The sequence below is a fragment of the Solenopsis invicta genome, chromosome 12, assembly GCF_016802725.1.
Source record: "Solenopsis invicta isolate M01_SB chromosome 12, UNIL_Sinv_3.0, whole genome shotgun sequence".
NCBI lineage: Eukaryota > Metazoa > Arthropoda > Insecta > Hymenoptera > Formicidae > Solenopsis > Solenopsis invicta.
In genome coordinates, this window is record NC_052675.1 from 5,845,973 (window position 1) to 5,868,347 (window position 22,375).

The 22,375-nt window shown below is 33.1% G+C and overlaps 1 protein-coding gene and 1 long non-coding RNA gene across 4 annotated transcripts in view; both read left to right on the forward strand.

Annotated features, from left to right (window-relative positions):
- Window positions 1-22,375, forward strand: part of LOC105199284 (probable 2-oxoglutarate dehydrogenase E1 component DHKTD1 homolog, mitochondrial) — a 266,253-nt gene that overhangs the window by 61,252 nt on the left and 182,626 nt on the right. The gene's annotated exons all lie outside the window — the stretch shown is intronic.
- Window positions 8,493-10,916, forward strand: LOC120359254. Its single transcript, XR_005576062.1, has 2 exons — window positions 8,493-9,219; window positions 9,582-10,916. It is a non-coding gene; the product is annotated as an uncharacterized LOC120359254 (long non-coding RNA).

Consider the following 22,375-nt stretch of genomic DNA (forward strand, 5'->3'; position numbering starts at 1 on the left):
AAAAAATATACAGTCTAACATTAAAAAATATGTTGCTGCTGTAATTATGTTTAAATTGATGATTGTAGAGCAAAATATTCTATTAGAACTGCGATAAATAATTATTTAGCATATTCCAACTGCAGCAGCGGATGATCGGGAGGCGGAGTTCTATGGAGCACTAGAGGCACTCTTAGCGGAATTCCGAGACGAGAGGTTACAATAATCCTTGGAGATTTTAATGCCAAAGTAGGAGAGACGAATCAAGACCTGGGACAAATCGTGGGGCGGTTTGGATTTGGAGAAAGGAATGAACGGGGCGAACGCCTCCTCGATTTCTGCCTCCAATACTCCCTAACGGTGATGAATACGTGGTTCAAACATCATCCACGCAGACTCTACACATGGAGCTCCCCAGGAGACCGGGTAAGAAACCAAATAGACTACATTCTAATAAGTAAACGTTGGAAGTCATCGATAACTAACGTGAAAACATATCCGGGCGCTGACTGCGGAAGTGATCATCAATTATTGGCGGTGGAGTTTAGGCTGCACCTGAGAAACGCTCGGAAACCAACCAGAAAGCTACCGACTTTGGATGAACTCGAGATCCAATGCTTTAAAGAAAAGATAAACAATGCGCTGTCCACTACGAGGATGGGAGCAAATGAGGATGCCGGAACTGCGTGGAAAAAGGTAAAGCGTGAAATTTTGCAGGCAACGCAACAGTCTCGCGTCACCAGAGAGGATAGAAGGAAGCCGTGGATAAGTGGAAACTCATGGAAGATCATAAAAGAGAGAAAATCCGCCAAATTGAGAGGAGATCAGGACCAATATGCAAGGCTATCTAAAAATGTTAAGCGACAATGTCGAAAAGACAAAGAAAGATACATTGCGGATATGTGTAAGGAAATCGAATCCCATGCCACCCGCAAGGAGTCGCGCGACCTGTTCGCAAAGGTGAAGCTTTTAGCTCAGGAATTCAAACCCAAGAACTGGATAATTGAAAATGAACAGGGAAAAACCGTAGGGGATTATGAACAGATCTTAGAGACGTGGAGAGACTACTGTTCGAAACTATACAAGCAAGAACAAGTGGTAGACAGTCCCCGGGCATGTGAAGATCTAAATCAAGCAGAAAAAGAGCCAGAGATAATGCTGACGGAGGTTGAAACAGCACTTAAGTCACTGAAGAGACACAAGGCGACTGGGTACGACGGGATCTCCGGTGAGCTGCCCCTCTAGGGGAGAAAGGAAACCGGATTCTGCTTGAAGTGTGCAATAAGGTGTGGGACACCGGTGTATGGCCTGAGGACTGGTGTGAGTCCGTTTTCGTTCCCTTACACAAAAAAGGACCAACAACGAGATGCGAGAACTATCGCACGATCTCCTTAATATCCCACGCGAGTAAAATTCTACTCCAAATAATACTGGCGCGCCTAAGACCATTCCTGGATCGGCAGATACCTCAGGAGCAGGCCGGCTTTGTTAAGGGAAAAGGCGCAAGAGAACAGATCCTGAACATACGACAAATGATAGAGAAGAGTCGCGAATTCCAGATCCCAATGGTAGTATGCTTTTTAGACTATCATAAGGCTTTCGACTGTGTTAATTGGCGGCATCTGTAGAACATTCTGGCAGAAATGGGAACGCCTGGACACCTCGTTATATTAATCAAAAACCTATATGAGTCGAATAGTGCAAGGATAAGGCTGGATAATCTATACTCGACATCTTTCAAAGTGGAAAGAGGAGTGCGTCAAGGGTGCATTCTGTCGCCAGCTCTATTCAACATCTACGGTGAATATATTATGAGAAAAACGCTGGAGGATTGGAATGGAGGAATCGTGATAGCCGGGAAAAAGATCTCAAACCTGAGATATGCGGATGATACCACTCTGGTTGCTGCAAATGAGGAGGAAATGACAGCACTCCTGCGTAGAGTGGAGATGGAAAGCCTGAAACTAGATCTGAAAATAAACAGGCAAAAAACGAAAATAATGGTGATCGACCGAAGCAACTCCATACAGAGAATAGCGCCTCCGGATGGCATAGAGCTGGTGGACGGGTATGTATACTTGGGATCGTACATTAACAACCAAGGTAACTGTTCAGAGGAGATCAGGAGGCGTATAGGAATGGCAAAGAGCGCAGTGAGCAGACTAACGAAAATATGGAGGGCTCAATATCCGAGAGAGTGAAGATGGAGCTCATGCGTGCCCTGGTCTTTTCCATCTTCTTGTACGGAGCAGAAACGTGGACGCTAAGAGCGACGGACCGCAGAAAGATAGATGCTTTTGAAATGTGGTGCTGGAGACGGATGCTTCGAATCCCGTGGACGGCACGTAGGACGAATATATCGATTCTCCGAGAACTGGTAGTCCGGACGAGGCTCTCTTCCATCTGCCTACAACGCGCGCTTCAATTTTTCGGTCATATTGCCCGACGAGATGGGAACAGCCTGGAGAGACTGATTGTGACGGGAAACGTAGAAGGACGGAGGCCTCGTGGACGGTCGCCCACGCGGTGGGCTGACCAGATAAGGGTGGCCATTGGAACATCGTTTTGCGGGGCCATCAGAAGGGCAGAAGATCGTGAGCAATGGAAGGAACTAGTTGTCCGTGTCACAGAAGGTCACGACCCCCAGTAATGGGGAAAACGACTGCTAGTAGTAGTAATAGAATATTTCACTCTACAATCATCAATTATCTTATTTTTTTTATAATAATATATTAAATTACATTTAATGACATTACTTACATTTACAGTAACAATGTGCTATATTATTATATAAATATTTCTAATGAAAACTGTCGCTGAAACTAGAATAAATTATAATCAGCGATTATTTATTCAAGTATCTTACCATGTTTAATATGAAAAGTGTAAAGAAATGGTAATAATTTAAATTTTTTTTTGAAATTACACATAATGGTGAGATAGGAATAGTATTAATTAAAACTGTTGTTTAAAGAGATAATATAATATTATATTTATTGTGTCCTTGTACTTGAGAGAGAGAGAGAGAGAGAGAGAGAGAGAGAGAGAGAGAAATATGCAGGCTTGGGTAATAATTAGTTAAAAAGTTAAAAGTTAAGCGAAAAGTTAAAAAGTTAATAACTTTTAACTTATTTTAATTAATATTAAATGCATTAATGTGTGACTTTAACTACTTATTTTTAAACATTAACTTAATAATTTTTTTCTACGTTAATTTTTTTATCTGTCTTATAAATGACAGTATAATACATTATAACCATCCTTAGCACTTGTAAAATAAATGTTTTTAATGCAGGTGGTTTGCTATCAAGAGGCGCGGTCGCGTCTCGTGCCAATTTAAAGAAAAGATAAAAAACGCAAAGCGAGAATGACCCGCGCCTCTTTTACGCGTCAGCGATTTCAAGCATTAACGAGTTATCAGATCTCAGTAACGGCTGATCCGATCAAGGTCTGAGTAGTCTCAATCGATAGCTTGGTAACGAATTGCATAATAAAAGTGTTTTTATTTTTTCTCTCCGTGTCCTACGAGCGGAGATATCGCGACGCAAAGTCCAATATATATGTTTTTACATGTTAAGATACGTCATTATCGTCGCCTGGAATCTTGTCCAGTACATCTTTTCGACACGAGTAACGAGTGGCGCTCATAGCCGTTCTATCACGTGATGTAACATGGCCGTACCCATAAGCATCATGGCCGTCTACGACTATATTATATGTGTACATAAATGTAGTGGGTAAGTTGACAGTTTTCCTAACCTATTTGCGGATTCGCGAATCAGGCACGTCGCGTCGCGAAAAACGCGGTGAATTAGGTATACGGTCGTTAGTGCCGGGTGATGGTACGTCCTCGTGATTCCACGGCGAGGACAGCACATTTCAAGGACGCTCGACGACGACGACGACGACGACGACGACGACGACGACGACGACGACGACGACGGCGACGACAACGACGACGACGACGACGACGGCGACGGCGACGACGACGGCGACGGCGACGACGACGGCGACGGCGACGGCGACGCGACAACGACGACGACGGCGACGGCGGCGACGATGGCGGCGACGACGACTGCGGCAGCGACGGCGGTGACGACGGCGACGGCGACGACGGCGACGGCGATGACGCGCGGTAACGACGACGACGACGACGGCGACGATGACGGCGACGACGCGCGGTAACGACGACGACGACGCGCGGTAACGACGACGACGACGATGACGGCGACGACGCGCGATAACGACGACGACGACGCGCGGTAACGACGACGACGACGACGGCGACGGACGACGACGACGACGGCGACGATGACGGCGACGGCGACGACGCGCGGTAACGACGACGACGACGGCGACGGCGACGATGCGCGGTAACGACGACGGCGACGACGCGCGGTAACGACGATGCTTTACATTTTATTTAGATTATATTTAGACATCTAGCAGCGCCAATTTTTTGTAGTTTAAAAATTTTTTATTTTAATAAAACATTCTCATTTCTGTTTTCTCTTTAATTCTTTGAGATTAAATGTTACATATTTCATTGAAACTTTTTTAAATTAAGTACATCCACTTAGGTTAGAACAGAAAAATGTTTCAATAAAAATACACAGACAGTATCACTTGAATTTTATTTAAAAAGGAATTAAAGATACCGCTACTTCGGTTTTACTTAAAAAATAAATATACTATCACTTGCATTTTATTCGTTAAAAGTAGCACAACAGTTATTTCAAACAGCAATATATTCTCTTTATAATTGGCGCAATTTAAAGATTTCATACATTTTTTGGAAAAAATACATTTAAGTTGGATTAAAAAATAGTACCACTTGAGTTTTTAAAAAAAATTAAAGATAAGATGCGCGCGCACACACATAAATTGGCACTTTTTTACCTTTTTTTGAAAAGGTAATTTTGTACTGTTTGATGACTTACTACAAAAGTAAACCGATCGCTATTTTTAAATAACACTCTTATTTAAATTTAATAATCACTTTAATAATGATAAATTTTAATAGAATTATATTTTATCGATATATCATATGTAAGGTTGTATTTTACATTATACGTGAAATCGTATTTTTAATAATTTAATTACAAAATGTAAAAATTCTAAAAATATATATATCTGTATATAAAAAACAATATTTCTTCTTTACTTCATATAAACTTAAATTATAAATTTAAAAAAATTTATTTGATAATTTATTTGATAATTTATACTATAATTGTTTATTTATTTGATAATTTATACTATAATTGTTTGTTATTTAGAATAATGCAATTTTAAAAATTACAATATTCAAATTTTATGTAAATAATGATTTTGAAAATTAACTTTTATTTTAACTTACGTTAATTTAAGCTTAATGTAACTTTAACTGAGTTAATTTTTTATTCATATAACTTTTAACGTAACTAAATTAATTTTATGTGCCATCAACTTTAACTTAATTCAGTTAAAAAAATTTATTAACTTATCCAACCCTGGAGATATGTAATGCTACATTTGAGAAGTTACATTATTTAACTTTTGGTTTTTAGCTATAAGAAACGCTATAAATATTACAAAGAACAAAATACTTAATAATTGTGATCGCGAGTGTATAACGTTGACGCGAACCTCGGCGTAGAGGCGTGAGGGAGCGGTGCGGTGTTAAGCTATCCTTCCCCTTGCCGCGCGCTAACCGTCGCCTACAGTTGGGCCGCAGTGAACGGTTCTACGGCTTAGGCAAGCGACCGTTTGTCTCTCCGCGCGTTCTTATTCGGCTAAATTTAATATTTTATTACTCAAAAATTATTGCAAAATGCTTTTTGGTTTGTTTCGATTCCTTCTACCTCATGTGACAAGCTTCACATAACGATCTGGGACGCCCTGTATAGGATCCCGCGAACGGCGGGAAGATGACTTTCCGCCTTAGTTTTCAAAGAGCTAAGATCGTGGTAATTATAAATATTTCAAGTAAGCAGTATTTTAGTGTTAATAAACTTACATTTTTTTTATTGCAATTCAAGTGCTTTCTATTTCTTTCGACATTTACACCTTCCCGCTTTGCGTTTGTGCAATTCGAGTTGCATTAAACATAAATATTGAATACAAAAACATTCTTTGTCACGTTCCAGCAAGATGGCTTTCTTTGTATCCAGCTGTGGATAGATTAAAACGCTGGACGGCCATATTTTTCCAACAGGACAATGTTTATCATATAATTCTAGAATTTATAAGTCATTGAAGTAATAAGCAAATAAAATTATTTCTTCCTATCTTATTCTTTTGGAATATTATTTATATTTTATTCATAATATAATAAATTTATTTCACACACACGCACGCATCTACACACGTTTTAACTGCAAAACTTGAAAGTAATACTATGACTATTAATAATTTGCATAATACTCTTTGTTATTTTAGAGATAGTTTGAAGAGATTCGAATAACAGGAACATATTTTGGATTTAAAGTTAATCAAGCATTATCAAACTTAATAATATTTGAGAAAAATTTATTTCAAGAAAATGCTATTAGTTTTTAATCTAAATGTATTTCTTGAGAAATTGTGCAATTTTAAAGATAGACCGTTCCAATATTTTTCAAATCTTTGTCCATGAATTTATTTCAAAACATTATAAAAACAGCAGAAGTTTACAATTTACAATTTAACGGACATCAATTATATAAGATTATATATTGTGATGGTGCAACTCGCGTTCGTTGTCCGTCACAAGGGCCGCGTAGCCTGACCGCGAGACGCGACACTGATGCTGCGTCCTTCCGACTCGGGAGCAGGCGCAATTCCGTTGACGCGATCATTCAGTGTGTGTAATCGTCTTTGTGTCGTCCCTACGATTTTTTTATAATTGCTAGTAAGCGCCAAGAAAAAATAGGAGAGAACCGGTGGCTGTGAGAAACTCCTATAACATTCTGACGTCTCGTCCGTCCGGAGGAAAGCGAGGACCAGAGACGACCGCCGAGGGACTAACGGAGTACCCCGAAAAGCGGAGGCTCACAGGTTGTACCGCCCACACTGTCTTTCCGTTTGTCGCAAAATAGATAAGCCTTCTGTCGTGATCTCTATTTTCAAAAGCGACAGAAAGGTATTTTTCCAAAGGCGAAGGCGGCGCAGAGTTACCCCACGGACAGCCTGGGGAAAGCCGCAACAAGGACGGCCGTGCAGAAATCGTATAGAGGAAATGTCACGGGCCTGAGTCGGAGGCCATCCCCGGGTCGAGAGATAAGGCCGCTCGAGATCCCGGAGGCACAGAAACACCGCTGACAACCTGCACGATTGCCGATTTCGAGCCTTGCGCGTCAGAAACGTCATAGACGCAAGGCAATAACACGATACGCACCCCATAAGGACCTAGCTGCCTAATAACGACCAATGCGGTAGCGGCAGCGGCAATAAGTGGAGCGTGACACCACGGGCCTCCCGCAGGATCGAGGATCGATACTTGTGCTATGAGCGTGCCCCGAGCCGGCGAGACAATATCGGAGCTGATTCCAAATCCTGGAATATAGAGGACGTAGTCTCAATACACACAGCACGCGTCAACGCGTTACCCGTGGCGAGGTAGCCAATCATTTTTTCGCTTTTATGGAAAGAAATAAGAAAGCAAAAGAATGATTGGCTATCCGCCACGCGTAACGCGTTGACGCGTCCTGTGTGCATTGAGCCGTAGAAAGAAGGATTCCGTGCCGTACTACATCCGTCATCGATAATTTATAAAGTCACCGATTTCGTGATCGAGCACGAGTGGCGTCGAGGTGAACCAGATTAAGTAACGTTCTGTCGGTAATTGCTTTGTCTTCGCATGTGTGGCTTTGTTTCTTGTGCGATGATTTCCGGTGCCGTATGGAACGCCGTTTTGCTATTTATTAGTTATGCAATAATTTCTAAAAGAAAAAATTGTATTACATTTTGTAGAAAGGATTTTCTGCAATTAGTTTCTTCCTTCTTAATGTTATGCTTAATGTTTTCATAAAGTATAACGTTTATCTTTGAAATATTGTTCTATTTAATGCATTTTGTATAATATTGTCAAAAATATTGTGACATATCTTGTTTAAAAAGTACAGTTAAATAGTTTTTGCAACTCCAACGATAATATATTAATAAATAATTCTTTCAAAATATAAATTGTTGTGGAAAAGTGTATTAAAACGTAATTTTCTATAAAAAAGTATTTATTTTTTACAATTATAAGACTATTGTAAATATTCATTATTTATCACAATTGTTATTTTATTGTAAAAATCTATTTCATTAAACATTATTATTTTTTGAAATTATTAATGTAATGTAAAAATTATTGTTTTTATGCATTTGTCGATTTGAATACATTTTATTTTACGCAACAGTCGTGTATTACTTAAATTGTGGTATAGTCGTGAGCTAAAAGGTTGCAACACATTTTCTTTGGTGGTTTTTGGAATGTAGACTTGCTCATCGATCGGCGAACGTAATTGGTTGGATCCACAGGTAAGAACCAATTACGTTCGCCGTTCAATGAGCAAGTCTACATTCCAAAAACCATAAAAAAAAATGTGTTGCAACCTTTTAGCTCACGACTGTACACCTATGTCGCAATAAATAAATTTCCTAGTTAGTTTCCCCAGTTTCCCATCAGTTGGTCACTCAGTCTATGACCGGTATTTATAGTCGATTCTTGTATTTAAAACTTCTTAAGTAGCATCTTGAGATGTCATTAACAAATCACAGAGCCGTATTAGCATCTTAAGACATTACTTAAGACGGTCTTGAAATAAGAATCGTCTATGAATATCGGCCTATAATGGCGGCAGAAGAAAACCCCCTGGTGGGCATGTATTGGCTAATCTCTCATCAGTTGGCTACACTGTCTATAGTGAGGTGCTAGCGAGCACATATTGATGATTTCATAACCTTACTCATACATGTCAATACATTTTATAGTTTACTTTGTGTATAATAATTTGTACAAAGTGAATAGAAATTTAAGCAACATCCTTTCTGTTATTGAGAGAAAAATTTTGGAGTCTATCAGATTAATTGAAAATGAAGAATTTTTTGCAGCTACAGAAATAATTTTTGAAAGTAGAAGGAACTTGTTAAAGATTCGTAATATAATTAGTAATGATACATTCAATGTTCTAAACAATAGTTGTGATAGATTAAATCAAATATGTTACGATAATCTTAATCACAATATTATCAGTAGCAGGTCTTATGTTGCACCATGATTAAATGATTTAGGTAAGTACAGTAATTAGAAAAGTAATAAGAACATTCTTATATAGATATTGCTTTAGAGGAAGATCCAAAGTCCACATAACTAAAGAGCAGGTAGAATTTCTAATACAAGAAAATTATACTGCAAAAGAAATGGCAAAACATTTTGATTGTTTTACAAAATTAGTATATAAAAAATGTTATTCATTTGGCATTAAAATACGGAATAAGTATTATAATAGTAGTGATGCAGAATTGTATCAGAAAATCTCCGATTTACATGCTCAATATCCTAATAGTGGGAGTAATGTACGTTCTTATTATTAACTTTTAATTTTTGGTTGATATTTTACAGTATTTTACTGATATTTTATTATTTTGAGCAGATGATAACAGCTTACTTGAAAGATAAGGGAAAAATAGTTCAAAGGCAAAAAGTTAGAAAAATATTATCTGAAATTGACTCTATTGGTACTGCTCATAGATGGAGTAATGCGATACATCGCAGAACATATAAAGTGCCAACACCTAATTCTTTATGGCATATTGATGCAAACCTAAAATTTATTTGGTACAAAAAAAAACTTGAAGTAGTTTGTATGAAAAACTCAATTTTGTATTAAAATCTCACTTTTTTCTTAGATGGCGTTTTGCTATTCACGGATGTATAGACGGATATTCACGATTAATTATATATTTAAAGTGCACTACATCAATGACAGCCAGCACAATAATTCCATTTTTTGCTGCTGCCGCATTAAAATATGGCTTACTATCCAGAGTGAGATCAAACTTTGGATATGAAAACTTATTTGTTGCAATGGTTATGAATGCCATTTGTGGACTGAATAGAAGAGGTCATTTGACTTCGGTACATAATCGTTGTTCGGTACATAATCAACATATAGAAAGATTATGGGTAGACGTATATAAGGAAGTGATCGATTTTTTTCATAACAAATTTACTGTATTAGAAGATGATGAATTATTAGATATTAATAACGAAAAACATATATTTGCATTACAGACAGTTATTTGACATAGATAAATAGAAAATTAGATGATTTTACACAAGCATGGAATTTTCATAAGTTAAGAACAAAACATAATACAACTCCTAGACAACTTTGGTTGTCTGGTATGCTAGAAAATGCTAATAGTGAACATACCGCTACCCGTGAAATTTTTCATAACCAACCTCACTTATACAACAGAATTATTGATGCTTTTGGAATAGACGACTCAGATAACGCGATTACTTCCCGCGATGAAGAAAGCAATTCCAACTTAACAGTTCAATTAGAACTAACAATAAGCGAAGATCAAATGAATTACGTAGTCAATGTGTTAGATAACACTTCTATAGATTATAGGTCAAAATATTTGCAAATAGTAACATATTTAAATACTTTAAATGAAATAAATGGTTAAATAAAAAAGTTTATTAAGTACTTTTCAATTATATAAGCTTTTAAGTAACAAAATTAAATCCATTATTATAAATATCATTACAATATAAATTTAAGGTACATGTATGTACGTATTAAAAAAGTATAATACGTAAATTTAATATTATATAATGTGTTTTAAGAGATTGTAACATAAACTTAATATTATAACATAAACTTAATATTATAACATAAACTAGTTAGGAATGATAGTATTTGTGAAAATCTTGTGTTAAACTTTATATAAGAAATAAAATATTGAATATTATTCAATTCTTCTGGATTCTTGATTGTTCCAAAATACACTTAACTTAATAACTTAAATTTATAAAAAAATCTTTCACAAAATAATAGAATTTTATCTTTAACTTATTTTAACTTATAAAATAAAGTGATTTGTTTAAACAAAATGAATAGAAATTTTAAAGGCGTTGTCTGTTAGCAGAAAAAATTTGAAGACATATATTTTCAATACATTTTTACCAATAAATGCGTTTATAAGCATTAGTTTGTGTCTATATTTAAGCAAATAATTATACTTAAAAGAACGTTTATCAATAAAAAAAAAATTGAAACTCTGAGTTTTAGCGTTCATCAGACTGATTAAAAATAAAGATTTTCACAGTTACATAAATAATTTTCAAAAGTAGAAACAACTTGCTGAGGATTTGTAGTGTGATTAACATTTAATACCGTAAACAATAGTTGTGATATATTGAAACAAATATCTATAATCATAGTCTTAATCAAATTAATAGAGCAGTAGCAAATGCGTTATATGTTGCATTGAAATAATTCTGCTTACTTATTTTAGTAGTTGAAAAAGCTATAGCAGTATTCTCATACAGGATATTCAACAATTGATGAAAAAAATTCAAAGAATGATACTAGAAGATTCCAGATGATAAATTAAATTAAATTAAGATCAACAATAACAAAATTGCGATTAAATTTTAGGTTTCAATTGTAAGTATTTAAATATTTACGTGTCTTAGGGATTTTTACGTAAATATTTAAACATTGAAAATTAAAAAATCTTATTTGCAAATTTGTTATTTTTCATTTTCATTTTACTTTATTTTCTAAAACTTCCTTCAATTGTATTCCACTTACCCGAATATCCTGTATAAATATTGCTTTCTAGATAAAGTTCCAAAGTCTAGACAACTAGAGAATAAGATTTCTTATATAGAAAAACTATATTGTGAAAAAAATGATGAATCATTTTGATTACTCCATTAAACTAATAAACAAAAAATGTTATTTATTAAAATAAGAAATAAGTATAAGAAAAGTAATGCAGAATTGTATCAAGAGATCTCAATCATCTGCTTAAAATAATAAAATATCAGTCTAAAATTAAAAGTTAATAATAACGTACATTACTCCCGCTATTAGGATATTGAGCATGTAAATCGGAGATTTCCTGATACAATTCTGCATCACTACCATTATAATATTTATTCCGTATTTTAATGCCGAATAAATAACATTTTTTATATACTAATTTTGTAGAACAAACAAAATGCTTTACCATTTCTTTTGCAGTATAATTTTCTTGTATTAGAAATTCTAACTGCTTTTTTATTATAGTTATGTGGACTTTAGATCTTTCTCTACCTGAAAAGCAATATCTATATAAGAATGCTCTTATTACTTTTCTAATTAATTGTACTTACGTAAATTATTTAATTGTGTTGCAACATAAGACCTGCTGCTGCTACTAAAAATATTGTGATTAAGATTATCATAACATATTTGATTTAATCTATCACTATTATTGTTTAGAGCATTGAATGTATCATTACTAATTACATTACGAATCCTTAACAAATTCCTTCTACTTTTAAAAATTATTTATGTAGCTGCAAAAATTTCTTCATTTTCAATTAATCTGATAGACTTCAAAATTTTTTTCTTAATAATAGAAAAGATGTTGTTTAAATTTATATTCATTTTCGTACAAATTATTATACAAAAAGTAAACTATAAAATGTATTGACATGTGTGAGGAAGGTTATGAAACAATCAATATGTGCCTGCTAGCACCCGTCACTATAGACAGCGCAACGAACTGATTTACATGCTTAATATCTTAGTGGGAAAGAAAAGTATATATATGTTTTTATAATTATGATAAGCAAATTCTATTCTATTTACGCAAGAAATTAATATAAAGTATATTTTTGAATTTATGTATATTTAAAAATGTAAAGATATTTTTATAAATATACTTTTTAATGTTAATTTCTTGTGCTAAAAGAATATATTTATAATTATTTTAATATATTTATAAAAACATATTTCTTAATATTAATATTAATATTAATATTAGATGACATATTTATTGTACATATATATATATATATATATATATATAAACTTATATAAAGATGAAACTTATTTAAAAATAAATTTATACAAAAATATACATTTTAATAAATATTTTTATGATATACTTTTATAAATAAGTATACTGAAAGGAATTTTCATCTTCTAAGATTGAATCAAAATGATTTTTCAATTCTTGATAGGAAGAATAAGTTGTTGGCAATTCCAAAGTATTTGAACATGTATGGGCTACTGGAAAACCCAAAGTTTTATAACTCACGGTTATTTTATCAGGCAAATGTGATGATGCAGTTACAAATAATAATAATTTTAAAAGATTATCTTGTGCCAAATTCTTTATGTATGTTTTAAAAAAGTAAAAAATTCGAGTTTGAATATTATTCAACTCTTCTGGATCAGTCATTACAACTTTATTAGGGTTAGCAACCATTTGTTCAAATAACAAGTTAACTTTAGAATCAGTCAAATCTGTAAAAAATTTTCCACAAAATAATGGGATTCCATCTTTAATTTTTTTAATAAGATTGTGACTTTCTATACATAAAATGTTTTCTGCTATAATGCAAAATTGATCTTTTATTTCTGATTTTTGCGGATTTTCTAGAAGTCCATAAGTTGTAAAAAAATCTAATAACATGTCTTTTTCAGAATCGTTTAAGTCATCAAAAGAATTCTTTGCTTTGTATATTAACCTTTGTTCTACTGGTGTTATAAATTGAAAAAGGTCTTCTAATAATATTTCTTGTTTTATTTCTTTATCTAGCAAACCTAGTTTCAAATATATGGATTTACATATAGTCGTTGGGATTGATTTTGTTAAAATAATAGTATGGGCCAAAATTCTACCAATAATTGGAAAATTTTCATCTAAACCTTTCCTTATTTTTGACAAAGATAAGAAAGGAACTGACCGATTCTCACCCTTGAAAAATTCGGGCATAATTTTTTTCCAAAACTCAGAAAATAATTCCTTTGTTAAGCCATCGTAGTCCAGCCCTAATTTATCTTTAAAAGCAACATTTATCTTTTTTTGTACTACACTTTCGTCATTATATAAATCCAACATTTCTTTGATAATATTTTCTCTTTTAATAATAAAATCTACATTAATTTTTCCGTTAGGTAAATCTGGATACTCAATATCAATTTGACTAGTTAGTTCTTGGTTTGTTTCTGCAATATATGAAAAATTGTCCAAATCCAATAAATCTGAAGCAAAGTCTGTAAGAAAAAAACTTAGCTATGTTATTAACTTCATATAACACTTGTACATAGGATGTGGAAACGCTTAACGCACAGTGAAAAACAACGCGATAACCAATTATGCTTTTGCTTTTACGAAAAAGTGGTAAATTGATTGGCTACCGCATTGTCTTCTACCGCGCGCGGCAAGTGTTCGCGTCCTGTATTCAGTAATCAATACTAATAGTCTTTTCTTTATTTATAAAACACAAAAATTTAACTTGCTAAATAAAACTTTATGAAACACAAAAATTTAACTTAATATTTTAATTTGTATAATATTGATTATATTTGCTAAATAAAACAACTTACTTAGATTTTGGTCACTTTGATAAGAGTCTCTTCTGTTAAGTAAACTGTCATTCTGAACTTGATAATCGTCATCAGATTCATCGTTTTGTTGTAATCGAGTATTTGACTGTATATCTACGGACACTCTTCTCATAATTCGTCTATTCCTCGTATTATCCTGGCAGGGTTGGGTAGTAACTAGTTAAAAGTTAAATAATAGAATTAAAAATTTAATAATTTTTAACTTAACTTATTTAATTTTAAATAATTTAATTTTTAACTTTAACTAGTTGTTTTTGAAACACATAAATTTTATTTTTTTTCCTTACGTTAAAAATTTATCTAAGTAAAAAAAAAATTATGAAAGAAGATATAATCTTATTAAAAAACAATATTTTATATAAACTTTTTTCATATAAACTGTTATTTCAAATATATTAATTTACAAATAAGATATAAAATTTGTTTAATTCTATATTATAATTCTCTTTAGTAATTTAACATTAAAAAGTTACGAACTTTTAATTTAATATGAATAATACTTTTTAAAATTAATTTTAAGTTAATTTAACCTTAAAGTAACTTTGAATTACTTAGATTTTTGTTAATGTAACTTTAACTTTACTAAATTGATTTTATAAGTAATTAATTTTAACTTAATTTAAAAAAGATGTATTAACTTACTCAACCCCAAATCTTGATAATTATCATCAGATTCATTGTTACTTGAACTTGTCTAGAATTTAATTGTGTTAGTAAAGAGCGCCTTCTGATAATAACTCTATTGTGTCTGTTGTGTCCTAACTCTTGTGTCGATAAGTTTTCGTGTGACACATCAATATTTATATCGTTCGTTATGTAATCAGGACAAGCTAAATCTCTGTTTGGGATAATAATAATTAGTCCTCTAGGCACTTCATTTATTAATCTTTCAAGTGTATCCACTGTTAACAATGTTGTAATATTTTTTTATCTCTAGCGCAATTTCCAAACCAAAATCCAACTGATTCTAATTGTATTTTTGAATATATTTCACAAATATATCTTTGGACTCTAGTCATCGACCAATTCAATCTTAAATCTTAATTTTTTTACCTGCAAATAATAAAAAATGTGTATGTTATTAAAAATATAATTAAAAATAGTATAAGTTAATCGTATTAAATCTTCTTTTATTATGAAAATATATTTTGTAATAATTTACCGAAACCATTTTCTTGTAAAAAAGTACATTCTGTCACGCATGGGTAATAATCAGCATTTGATCTACGTAATAAGAAAAGAGTGCATTTCTTTATTGATTGTTTTGGCCGTTCTCTTGGGCTTCTAGATAATTGAAACGAGGGTCTAAAATTTTCTGGTAGCCTGCATAATTTGGGATTGCTGCTGCTGAATAGTTCCCCTTACTGCATTTGCAATAGTTGATAATGCAAATTCGTCTCTATTCATCTAACAAAATAAATACTTATATATCGTCATTAATAAGTATAGATATTACTATGTATAGCATAGATATCCATATATATCTTATCCAAAAAATATTGTGCGATATTATATGAATATTAGGATATCTGATCATTTTGATCAGATAATGATAAAGATAGAGGGGAAAAGGGAAATCCGAATACTCCCTCATTCTTCGAAACATGTGTCATATCCAGGGGGTCGATCATGAAACTTTTTCCCTAGGGCGGAAACATGAAAAGTGAAAAATTTCTCCATTAACTTCAATGGTAAAGATTTTCACTTTTCACGTTTCCGCCCTAGAGAAAAAGTTTCATGATCGACCCTCAGGTGTATGAGTAGCCGGACCGTATTATACAAATATTTGTATTACCTATATTCGTTGATATAATTATGTATCCGTATTATTCATATTTTTACAAGTATCGTAAAGTGTACTGTTTTGTATTATGTATAACAGCAATTATCACTCACGTAATAATTTAACATACCAATTTACTGCACATGATACAGGTACACGGTTGTGTCAACGAATGATGCTCACATCGTATTATTCGGATATCCGTATTACCATATTAACATATTTTTATAATTACCTTTGTTAATATTGTACAATCGTATTTATACTCACTTTGACTATTTTTGATTTAGGGTCCGAGTAGAAAAATAACACTAATAGAATCGCAGTCACAATCATAGCCGAATGTCCAACGCATAAACAATTGACGGTAGTCAATTGTATTGATATTACGACGACAACGGTTAACGACGATCATATATGTGGTATCCATACAATTGAAGATATTTCTGCTAGAAATGTGTCATTCAGGGGGTGGGTGCCGATAGCGCACATCCCGATAGCCAACCAACCAATCATATTGACTTATCTAACCCAACCTACGGAAAATCTCTAGGCATCTGCCATTGTGAGTGGTTTGTGTGCTATCGGGATGTGCGCTATCGGGACCCACCCTCATTCAGGAACGTTCCGTTCACTATGAACGGATCTTTTTACTGACCTGAAAGATCCTAGTTACAATAAAAATGACCTGAACCTTAGAGTCCCTAATTCAACAGATTCCCCTAGTTATGCGCGCTGACGCATGTATGTATGTACAGTGAGGTGCAACGATTCGCAGGGTCATAGTAGGTAGCTTGAGTTACCGACGCTGAGTCGGTAACGATAACGCACGCGCGCGCTCGGAACATGAATAATTTTATAGATCAAATGTTTTTATTATTTATGTTTATTACTTTATTAGTCTACATATTTGTGTATAACTATATATAATTATGTATGAAATATTTTTACTGGAAGTGAGAAAGATAAAGAAATAAATTAATATGTCTCAGATACTTTGTTTTCAATTTTAAATATAAATTTATTTAGTTTAATGTAATTATGTTTTTGTTTCTATTGCGTATAAACAATAATATATTCATATAATTACATACGCAAAATTATTAACGCCAAAATGCAGAATAATCTCCGTTACGTTATGTTTATACCATTTGTAGATCTATCCGTATAAATTTGATTCAGTATTATGTTATTATTTTTGCACAGACAGAGATATACATAACAACAAAGATAAACGTGTATGAGAAGGTAGGAAAGGTAAGGGAATAAATCATTTTTTAAAATTAAAAATATATTGGTTCTTTAATATTTTCTTTTTTTTTATTAAATATTGCATTCTTGACAAATGTTCCACCGTTAAATAATTTGGTGGTTCTGAAAAGAACCGTTTGAAATAATACTGCCACCAACTAATAGTCGGTCCAGTAGCCTTCCCGTGCAACCACTTGCTGCAATCGCCTTTCTACCGAATCATTTAAATGCGCAAAATATTGAGGCTTACACCTCAAATTTTCCCATGAGTTCCTCGCGTGAGCAACCAGATGTTCTTTAGTTCTCTCATGTCCAGTATCCCACGAATTTGCAATTATTCCCCAAACATTTTCTATTAAATTGAGATCCGGGGATTTGGCTGGCCAATCGAGAACTTCAATCTCTGGATGTTGAGCGAACCATTCTTTTACTATGTGGGCGGTATGAACAGCACTATTGTCTTGAACTAACCGAAATGTCGGCATATCTTCTTCAGTGTATATTCTGCGAACGCTGGGGAGCAACACGTTCTCCAGAATATACATGTATTCTAAAGCATCCATATGCGTCGACACTTCGATTAATTCTCCCGGACAATGAGCACTTATCCACCCCCACATAGCACAAGTGATACGCCCACTTCTCCCGTAAGGAACTACATATTTGGGATCATGGCGACAATTTTCCGGTCTCCACACCCGTAAACGACGATCATCCGTCGAACAAAATACTTTCTCGTCAGTCCAGATAGTTCTGTTCCAATCTTCAGGTGAAGCTGTATTTAATTGATGCAGCGCAAAAGCGACACGATCATCGCAATGTTTCCTCGTTAGAGGAATTTTACGTGCGGCATAATGACAATGCACGTTTGCTTCGTGTAAACGCCTTCGCGCTGTCCAATTAGATATCTGTAAATCAAGTTGATTTACAGAATGCGACACCGGAAGAAAAGGTTCAGCATCTACCTGATTGATTAAAACTGCATTTTCTTCGGCAGTCGTTGATCGCTGTCCACGGTTGTGTTTCCGCTTGTCGTCCATCCCTTCTCTTCCTTCTTCCCGCCACCGTTTAATCCATTTTTGCACACTTGATTCACTAGATGGAATTCGACGCGCGATTTCTCGCGTGCGTATTCCAGCTTCCCACAATCCGATAATGCGACCACGTTCGAATAGATCGCTTGCCATGGTTGCACGAGAATGAATGAATATTAGACAAGAAGTTAAAACAAATGAATAGACGCTCAGCGATTGTATTTTGTTTATATTTCTTTTCCATGCTAGTAAGAGATGCAACAATCGCCGCGCGATTCTGCGCAGGCTTTCTTGCCTATCTTACTAGCATGGAAAAGGAATATAAACAAAATACAATCGCTAAATGTCTATTCACCTAAAAATTCTTTTCAGAACCACCAAATTATTTAACGGTGGAACATTTGTCAAGAATGCAATATTTAATAAAAAAAAAAGAAAATATTAAAGAACCAATATATTTTTAATTTTAAAAAATGACTTATTCCCTTACCTTTCCTACCTTCTCATACACGTTTATCTTTGTTATTATGTATATCTCTGTCTGTGCAAAAATAATAACACAATACTGAATCAAATTTATACGGATAGATCTACAAATGGTATAAACATAACGTAACGGAGATTATTCTGCATTTTGGCGTTAATAATTTTGCGTATGTAATTATATGAATATATTATTGTTTATACGCAATAGAAACAAAAACATAATTACATTAAACTAAATAAATTTATATTTAAAATTGAAAACAAAGTATCTGAGACATATTAATTTATTTCTTTTTCTTTCTCACTTCCAGTAAAAATATTTCATACATAATTATATATAGTTATACACAAATATGTAGACTAATAAAGTAATAAACATAAATAATAAAAACATTTGATCTATAAAATTATTCATGTTCCGAGCGCGCGCGTGCGTTATCGTTACCGACTCAGCGTCGGTAACTCAAGCTACTTACTATGACCCTGCGAATCGTTGCACCTCACTGTACACCCAAGGACTTTGATTCTGTCCATGGGGAAATTTTCCAAACTGAGAAGTCACCACTTTCTACATACTCATAGTTCATGATTAATGAAACGACTAGAGCTTATTGGTCATTACGTTAATCATAAACTGTAAGTATGTAGAAAGATAGTGACTTCTCAGTAGAGAAAATTTCCCCATGGACAGAATCAAAGTCCTTGGGTGTACAATACATATGTACTCCCAAGGACTTCTTCTTCTCCAAGTTCCTTCTTGCTTTCGCTAACTTTGAAACACCTATTTCATTTTAAGTGTACACTTATTTAGAGAGTTCAGGAACAAAAAACAAATGGTATGTAAAGCCCATATCAGACTATACATTGAAAATTAAAGATTAAAGATTGAGCTTTGGCCAATCAAAATAAAAGGAGTTAAAATTTTTTTGTTTTGATTGGTCAAATTTCAATCTTTAATCTTCAATCTCAATCTTCAATGCGTAGTCTGATACGCTTAAGAGTGTGTGTACTCCCGGCTTTACTGGCGCTGGGATCTTGAGAACAGTGTTGCTACTTGCCAGAAATAAGACGAGAGTCAGAGAGTCATGGCGGTGAGGAAACGCACATAACAAGAAAGCATGTCCGCATGTAAGCGCTCGAAGCGGAACCTTTGAACGGAACATTAGAGTGACTGATCTTAATGTTCCGAAACAGTATGATGTTCCGCTTTGCCCATCTCTAATTTCTGCTTAGATCTTTATGGTCATTAACAATATCCGTTACTAATACACTCTCACTTGAAATAACAATCAGTCGCATCAATATGACAATAATGCCAAGATGAGGACGTGACTAACGTAAAAGTCAAATAGAGGAAATGCGTATACAGCGCCGCCTACACACTCAGCGCCCCAAAGGCAGGGGGTCGATTATGAAACTTTTTCCCTAAGGCGGAAACGTGAAAAATGAAAAATTTCTCCATTAACTTCAATGGTAAAGATTTTCACTTTTTACGTTTCCGCCCTAGGGAAAAAGTTTCATGATCGACCCCCAGATGATATTTCTAGTAAATTTATTTATTGCGACACAGGTGTACCACAATTTAAGCAATACGTGACTATTGCGTAAAATATTTTATTCAAATTGACAATTGTATAAAATTAATTTTTACAATACCACAACAATTTCAAAAAGTACTTACATTTAATTAAACATATTTTTACAATAAAAAGATATTTTGTAAAAGCAATAAATTTTTACAATACTGTAATAGTTGAAAAGAATTTGGCAATACATAGACATTTTATATAATGTCTACAATTATCGCAATTATTGATATTTTGCAATACTCTACCTGTTGCAAAAATCAAAAATAATGTAAAAATTGTTACATTGCAATTTATAAAAATTTTCCCAGAAACTTATTTTTACATTTGCTTCTCGAACGCAAAAATCAGATCTTAGATAAAATTTTTCTATTTAGTAAATATTTACATTATGTTAGTACTAAATTTATTCTTATATCGAAGTATTGATAAAAATAAAATTGTAGATTATTTACACGTCAAAAATATTTTAGCAAAATTTGTATTATTTATTGCAAACCAGTAATTAATGCAAATTTTGCTAAAATATTTCCGACGTGTAAATAATCTACAATTTTATTTTTATCAATACTTTAATATAAGAAAAAATTTAATACTAACATAATGTAAATATTTATAAATAGAAAAATTTTTATCTAAGATCTAATTTTTGCGTTCGAGAAGCAAATGTAAAAATAAGTTTCTGGGAAAATTTTTATAAATGCAATGTAACGATTTTTACATTATTTTTGATTTTTGCAATAGGTAGAGTATTGCAAAATATCAATAATTGCGATAATTGTAGACATTATATAAAATGTCTATGTATTGCCAAATTCTTTTCAACTATTACAGTATTGTAAAAATTTATTGCTTTTACGAAATATCTTTTTATTGTAAAAATATATTTGATTAAATGTAAGTACTTTTTGAAATTGTTGTAGTATTGTAAAAATTAATTTTATACAATTGTCGATTTGCATTAATTTATATTTTACGTAATAGTTACGTATTGCTTAAATTGTGGTACACCTGTGTCGCAATAAATAAATTTACTAGACATATCATCTGTCCTTAGGACGCTGAGTGTGCTGACGACACTGGATGTGCTGGCAGCCCAACTGATGGGGGAACTAACTAGAAAATTTATTTATTGTTACACAAGTGTATCACAATTTAAGCAACACACGACTGTTGCGTAAAATATAAATTTATACAAATGCATAAAAGCAGTAATTTTTATATTACATTGATAATTTCAAAAAATAATAATGTTTAATAAAATAGAATTTTACAATAAAATAACAATTGTGATAAATAATAAATATTTACAATAGTCTCATGATTGTAAAAAATAAATACTTTTTTATAGAAAACCATGTTTTAATATATTTTTCCACAATAATTTATATTTTGAAAGAAACATTGATTAATATATTATTGTTGGAGTTGCAAAACTATTTAACTATACTTTTTAAACAAGATATCCCAGTAAACACAGAATATGTATGTTATATAATATAGGAATAACATGTAATATAACAGATGTTACATTCTATTTATATTATAATCCCTGATAGCCATGTATGTTTTGCAAAATCAGGTAACTTAATGCTGAGCATGAATTTTCGACTAGTTGCTGTGTATTTGCTAAAAAGGTAACGCATAGTCCTACATATTCAACAA